Source organism: Barbatula barbatula (genome assembly GCF_947034865.1).
Source record: "Barbatula barbatula genome assembly, chromosome: 22".
NCBI lineage: Eukaryota > Metazoa > Chordata > Actinopteri > Cypriniformes > Nemacheilidae > Barbatula > Barbatula barbatula.
The window spans coordinates 2,416,560-2,424,518 of record NC_136785.1 but is presented as its reverse complement, the minus strand read 5'-3'; positions in this window follow the sequence as shown (position 1 = coordinate 2,424,518).

The following is a 7,959-nucleotide window of genomic DNA, read 5'->3' as shown; positions in this document are numbered from 1 at the left end:
AGGTCATTGTCAATTAAGGCATATTGTGAAACCCCTAATTTGTGCCAACAAGTTATTTTGTTCATCACGTAACTCTTTTTTATGTTTATGTTATGCGTGTGTACGTTATATACACTATATATTCGCTTAATAGGACTAGGTGTTATAATCTAGTTTTATTAAGCGAAATGCGTATAAACATGTATATAACGTACACACTACGTTTATTATACATAAGATACAATGACACTGTACGGTAGTATATATAAGATACATATGTATATCCTTCAGGTTTGTGCACACTATGTTCATAGAAAGTTAGATTGCAAGAAAAATATATAATCTTTTGGTAGCTCTAAAATATAGCTTGGAGTTTAGAGACCCACAGGCTTAAAGAAAAAGGGACTTAAGAATAATGTAAGTTCTGTCATCATTGAATCACCCTCATCTTCTTCAAAACGTGTATGAATTCCTATTCACATTTAGAGACTAATATGAAACAAGCTGTTATAGAGTTTTTTGTTGACCTTGTAAACAACATCAATTTAATTTCTTAGAAGGATAGTTCACACAAAAAGTAGAATCCTGTCATCACTTTTTCAATCAAAACCATTATATGGCACACAAAAGAAGATATTTTGAGAAATGTATCAGTGGTTTTGTGTCCATACAATGAAAGTCAATTCTGGCCTGAGAGTGAGTAAATGATGAAAGAATTTTCATTTTGGGCATGATATCTCTTCAAAGCTGGTGGACCCCCTTGGACCACCAACAAACAAGCTACGTGTTTCAAATAAACTTTGACCACACTAGACTGGTATGACCTGGATTTTCCGAGCAGTGATTGCTGATGTGTTTTTTTGGCCAGTACATTAAACATAACAGATGGGGGTCTCCGTAACTGGCCTCAAATGGCTCATGGTGGAGCTGTGTCATGGGGCTCTATGAGTCTTTGTGGGTTTAACATTGACCGAGTGGTTTTCTATCGTGGGAGAGAAACACAAAAAGCAAATCTCTATTAACAAAACATACAAATTAGGGTGGGGGCCAAGGTTGGCGTCACACAAATATTCACACACCCACATGCCTCCCATCAATGTGTATTGTATCGTAAACCAACACAAACACACACACGGAAATCCTATCGGCCATTTATGTAGATTTCTGGACTAAGCATTGTTACATTTTATTATTTCAATCTAACAATGTTGGTGTCTGACTCGTCTGTGTCCTGCTCTTTGTGTCTGTGTCATCCTCTCTATCACCAAAATCAACATTAAGTGTTATTTGTAACTTTCCAAATGTGATGTTTTCACAAGAAAATAGGAGCAACAAGAGACATAGGCTATAGTTGATATTAAAGAGATCTCATCTTATAAAGTACCACAGGACAACTGGAGATTGTCCTCACACCTTTCGTGTGGTGCGTAAGAGAAGATTCCAGAACAAATTTCCGGTCCCCCAAATTCAGCAAAAATGATTTCTCTCTCTCTTGGAGTAAATTCCTTTTCTCCACTGTCCAGCTCTGCCCTGCTTGTCTTTGTGAGAATAACGTATTGAAATGTGCGTCTCTTTGTGTGTGTTTAGGATTTTTGGTGTGCTTGTTTCTTCATGATGTGTTCATTCAGTGGGAAGAGAAATCCTGAGTGTGTGTGTGTGTGTGTGTGTTCAGAGTATCGAATGTGTTCACAATTTCCGAGTGCGAGTTGCCAAAATTTAACAAGACATTTACCATGCATCATACCACACGCTACCTAACCAACATTCATTACATTACACTATCAAAGCGAGAGAGGGACATGTTTACAGACAACAATCCAGCTATCTATCTTTTCTTGTCAGTCTGTCTGACTTCATCAGAGTGTTTTTAATACTGTGGGAGAGCATGAACGTCGGTCATGAGTTTTATATGTTCTTACTTCATTTCATAAACTCATTCGATCCTCTGAGGACCATTTTTGAAATCCATATCCAGAATGAAGCCATGCGTATCTAGGTAGATGTTTCTTCAGCAGGATGATGGAAGTGTTTCTGAAGAACACAGAGATCATCTGAAGGACACATGTGCAATGTCGGTGTGTTTTCCACAGCGTGTTCCCTGCTCCCACTACTTTTTTGTTTAGTACTGATTGAAACATTATGAATCCATTTTGTTTTTAAGGTGACCTGCATCCAGAAAACAAGGTCATACGGGCTTGGAACGGCATGAAGGTGAGTAAATGATGACATCATTTTCAGATTAAGGACTCAACGAAGTCCATATAAATGCACAAATACAAGCCTGTATAGAAAGGTTTTTTTCTGAAGCTTTGGATTTGGAAAGAATGCAAATGAGGCAGCACTGAGGGCTCATGGGTAATAGGTAGGAAAGGATTGGCTCAACTGAAGGATATTGGGGTTCTGTGAGTCACCGATAATAATTACACTTTCTTCCAAACAGCATGTGCTCATCTGACCGCAATTCCGAGCGCACGCTCTGGAAGACTTGAGCAGAGCCGTTTAAGTCGGTATGTAATTCGAAATAATTTTCTTTGATTGCTGTTTGTAGGACAATCTGCATTTGTTTATTCTCAAAAGAGAGCTTGAGATTATGACCTTAAAGAAAAAAGTGAAGCATGCACAATTCATTCAAAACAGCACACATTCTGAATGTTTCATTCAACAGCATTTCAAAAATAAATTGAAACTTTTTGGAACCTTCAGAGGATCTAAAGCCGTGGTCCTTGAATGTAACGGAATGAAATAATGCTGACTCAGTCAATGTGTGGCTTTGCCTGGTACCGGTACGTCTCCCTTGAGGTCCAGACGCCACAACGGAAAGAATTCCTCACTGTTGAAAAGGAAGCGTGTCACCACCGAATCACGTCTGGAGAAATCTCTCACGCCCCCCCCAATGCACTTCATGATGGATTTTCTGTTGAATGTGCACAAAACTTATTCTAATTGGCAATGGAGAGGATCTCATGGCTGGAATCACTTTCCTTGCACATGAACTCAATGTACTGTACTCGAGAGGAACTAAATGTTTCTGCTTCCAATATGTTCCAGGTTTTTTTTAAGGACAGTAGACAGTTTGAGGCTTTTGTGTCTGATACACGTAAGTTCGTGGGTCATAAAATTACTTTTAAGTTGTCTTTGTAAATTTAGATAAGAATACACCATAATGTCCACCGATAACTAAAAATGTATAAACATCACCTGTGGATTTCTTGGATTTCCGGTCTTTGTTGAAAAAGAGTGACATTTTCATCTACACATTTGTTAGATACTTATTTTTCAAAGTTTTTGTATATTGCGCTCCTTTAATAATTGAGCTACAGGAACAGGCGCCAGTGACATCATCAACATCGCAGTACACGGAACATGTGATGGTGCTTTTTCTGTAGCTTGATTCAAAACTGTGATGTTTGGCATGTGAACATTTGACATGAAAGCAGGGAAAACCGTCGCCTATAATGTTAATTAAACACATCTCGCTGTCTGGCACTCCACCCTGTGTGTTTGTTGTGGTTAAAATACCTCACACTGACCTGAGAACAGTTGTCATGGTTCAGTCCTAATGTAAGTGGTTTGATAAAGCTGATCGGGGGTCAGATCTCAGGCGAAGGTTGTCGGTAGTTATGTGCGGCTGCCGTAAGTGTGTTTAGTAGGCCAGATCTGTTGTGGAGGAAGAGGTGGCTTTCACATGGACATTTAAGTAATGAGAGGCATTTAAAGAACATGTATGAAGATTCCCAGGAAAAGCGATCACTTTAGGGTATATTTAAATGTTAGAATTACACAAACAACTCAAATGAGAGGAAAACAAGACACAGTTAATGACATGACCGGGTGTTTAATTACGAACTGCTTTATTATGTCTTCATGTGGAGTGCGATGTGGGTTTATTCAGGGATGAAAAGAGTTTCTCAGAATGTTTGGTGTACATTCGATTCAAATGAATGTATGCAGCACTTTTTTTACAATATCGCAATGTTTTAAAGCAGCTCAACAAGAAAATAAACGAATCACAAAAAAGTATAAATACAGACAAGTATAAACATTTCTAGATGACTGTGGTCATTTCCAGTCCAGCGTCTGTTGGATTTCTACTAAATCAAACCTCAGGAGTGACATAAACTCATCCAACAGCAATGTGAAAGACGGACAGCATGACAAGACACATGGAAATAAGACGAAAATTAAACTAATAATTGCATAAAATATATTTTTTAACTTTTCCAAAAAACAAATATTACTATTGTATTGCTTAAAAGTGAATAAGAGCTTGTGTTCTTTACAGTATTTGAGGTCTACAAAATACAGAGCACCTTTTCTGTTCATCTCTAGTTTCTTTTCTGCAAATAAATGCAAACAGAAACTTTGAAAATGTTTATTTGAAACTTTATTAGCACTTCACAGAACGAAACAACTATAATCATTTTACCTGAACACATACCTACATGCTATTAAATAGCAAATAAAAAAAATGAAAATAATTGAAATGGTCTCTTCATTTTTTTCTAAGGCTGTGCGGGACATGAGAATTTAGCAAACTGTATTGTCCTGATAGAAAGATTGTAGACTAAACTACTTTTTTTTTACTTTTCTAAGATAGCCTACTCTTAAACCTTAAATCTCAACATTGTCAATAAGTTGAGAAAACTAAAAGAATTCGAGGTGAGCAAATCTTTTGAGCTACGATGTTCCCAATTTTAAGTAAGCAGAACTATCGTAGTAGTTTTGAGCTTGTTGTACTCGTGCATATTAATTCCTTTTAATTTTTAAAATGTATTAAGGTAACTTTTTTATTATTAAATAGTTAAATAAAGGCAACAATTATAAAACAGCCGTCACCAAGATGGCAGCTATGGCACCTCCCACAACCTAAGCATAAGCACCGCTCTTCTGAACGAAGTCAAAAACACAACAAGCTCTTCTCAATATCCAAGATGAATGAACATTCATCATTAACAAGGCTTCTTCCTTTCTAAAAACTCATAAAATAACACTTCATTTCAAAACCTACTCTCCTAATGCAGTCTCACTCAAAGCATGCTGGGAACGGAAATGTATTCTCAACAAATTGTCTTGAATTAACTTGTTTAAATGAAGTCAAACTAGCTCAAAAGTAAGAATTAGTTACATGAACTCAAAATATTTAATTTAGTAAAATTGTGGAAAATATTTTTCTACTTTAGACTTTAACTATTTAATTACTCTAAAGATTCAGGTTTACAGCTGAGCTGCACATCTTCATGTCAAGAGCTAAACTTGGTAGCAGCACGTGTTGGATTTATTAGCTCTCTTATGAAACTAAATTCATGACTAAAAACATGAAAACAATGTCTCATGGACATATGAAACTAAAATGAAAGATTTATCTCCCTTCTTTAAAGAAGTGTTAGAGATTTCTGCAGACATGATATGAAAGTGACACGTGTTAGCGAGCATGACATTTCTTACTCTGTTCTCCGATAAAGCCACAGGTCGACTGACTCAACATTATTTCATTCAGATGCTTTCCGTGACCAGAGGAAATTATATACAGTGGCTTTTGGATCCTCTAAAGGATGTGAATTTTTGACTCAAAATTAAAGCAGATTTATAGCATTTTAAGTCATTTTATTTTAATTTAATAAATTTGTTTCATTCATTTGATTTCATTTTCCAGAGTTATCCTGTGCCGGGTGGTGACCGGGCGTCTTTCCCTTGGTTTCCAAACCAGTGCTGTAGGCCTTATGAGATATTTAATTCCACAGCTCCAAACACACAGACAGTCAGACAGTTAGAGTGAACATACCAGGTGACAGCTGACAGTTTTCTCTGCTTTTATGATGCCAAACATTACAGTTTTACATCATGTGTTCTATGTTGACCATAGATGATGGTGTCTCACTTAAACACAGGTGGTCTTTCCAACATTCGGCATGACGTGGCACGGCGACCCACCTCATGCACCATAAAACCACTTTTACTAAGTCTGGGGTCTTCATTACATTATATGTTTATTTTATATAATTGAAAAAACTTTTTCTAATGTTCATTCATTCATTTATTTATTTACAGGAGATGCAAAGATTTAAACTAAAATACGTTCACAATGATGTGAAATCAGGCTTCCAGCTATAAATGTTCATATGCTGTACATGTTTAAGACTTTATTCTGACTGGTCTTTAGGGAATGGTTTCGATCATTTACCAGTGACATATATCTGGAACTGAATTTAGATGAAGCAGTTCTGCACTTGGGGTGAATTCAGCTCACATGGTCTCATCCAAACACGCTTTAGATTCCCTCCGTGATTGATAACATTAAGCAGATATCAAAGGAGTCGCTGCGGAGGATGACACGCACGGTTTCCACATGCAGATGGAGAGAGAGGCACTTCATAGTTTTATAGAAACTAACATGTTACCTATCACTGTCTCAATTTCTCTAAAAAGATCATGTGAAGTGTTTCGAATAAGAGACGTTTGCCTGTTTTGCCCTTGTCTGTACGTGTTTGAACAGCCTCGTTGGGTCCAAATCAAATTCTCGGATCATGTTTGCAAGATGGAAAATGTGTGAAAACCTTGATCCAGATTCAAGGGTTTAACTCTGTAATTATTAATCTGATTGACTTGATAATGTTGATGTGAATATTCTGGGGTTTATGGAGCAGGGTTAATATGAAACACTGATGGATGGAGACCTGAGGGAAAAAGTGAGGCTGAGCCAATATGTCCATCACCGTTATTTTTTCTGTTCTTTTGGCACTTCTCTTTTATTCACAGAGTACATGGCACAGGTGAGGATGACAAAGTTATGATACATTTTTTTTTTGTGTACTGTTTATGCGTGTACAGAGGTAGTCAAGATTTCTAAAGGCCAGGTTAATATCCTGTGGGTTTGTCTTGTGCTTCCCAAATCGTCTTTTGTAACCAAAAGGTTAAAAAATATTTCTATTTGTCTTTCGGATATGTAACTGGATAGTTTTCACACATGTTGATTGATAGTTCCATAGTTGCTTTATCAAGAGACTTCAAACGATTCAGAGATGAAAGTTAATGGCTTGGTGAAAAAGGATTCACTGCAGATTTGCCATCTTTTCACACGGGCCCCATGGCGTAACACGTCTTGCAGAACAAGCTCTATTTAAACTTCTAAAATCCTCCCGACTGGTATTCCTCTTCTGGATATTCATTAGATAAAGTAGTACTTTCACCCTCAGAAAAGCATTTTGTGTACTTCTGCAAAAGCAAACACGGCAGACAAAAGCAGATAAGTAAAATCCCAGCTGAAGATCTCTGCAAAAGTATCCAAATGTTGGCAGCTGGATCGAATCCAGTGATGAATGCTGTTTACATTTATGAGTTGTGTACAGCACTGGCTTTTGGCCATGTTTAATAACTGTCTTCTTCTTACTAATTGAAAAGTGCTTGAGAGATGTGCACATGTTTGCTGAGATCGCTCCGGGATGAAGAGAGTACACTGGCAGAAAATAAAGAAATAAATGTTTGCACTTTTGCAGTCTCTATACCCCTTCCATGTTTTCATGATTACTTTGTTTTCTTCTCTTTCGAAACATCTGTTATTAAACCACAAAATCAGTAAAATGCACTTCTTTATATCCACCAATCAGATTGCAGAATTTATCCAGTGAATGATCACGATGGGGCTATTTTAAACTATTTTACAGCAGGTTTGTGTGTTCCGCATATTTTATTGGTGTTTATAATTTTTTTCATTTGTATTATTTATTTGTATTTTCAAAACATTTTGCTGAATTGATGAGTGCATCTATGAGGTATTAAAGTTTATAAATTAATGTTTTAATGAATACAATTTTTAGAAAGAAATTTGCTTGAAATAAATCAGTAGTGTTCTAGGGTTAGGGTCTCAACGACATATCATAAATAAACATACGAACAAGATCATTGGAAAAAGGCATTCGCACGAATGAGCCCCCTTGTAAAATCGGTATGAGTTCCTATCAGATTGTGTTGATATATATGTAC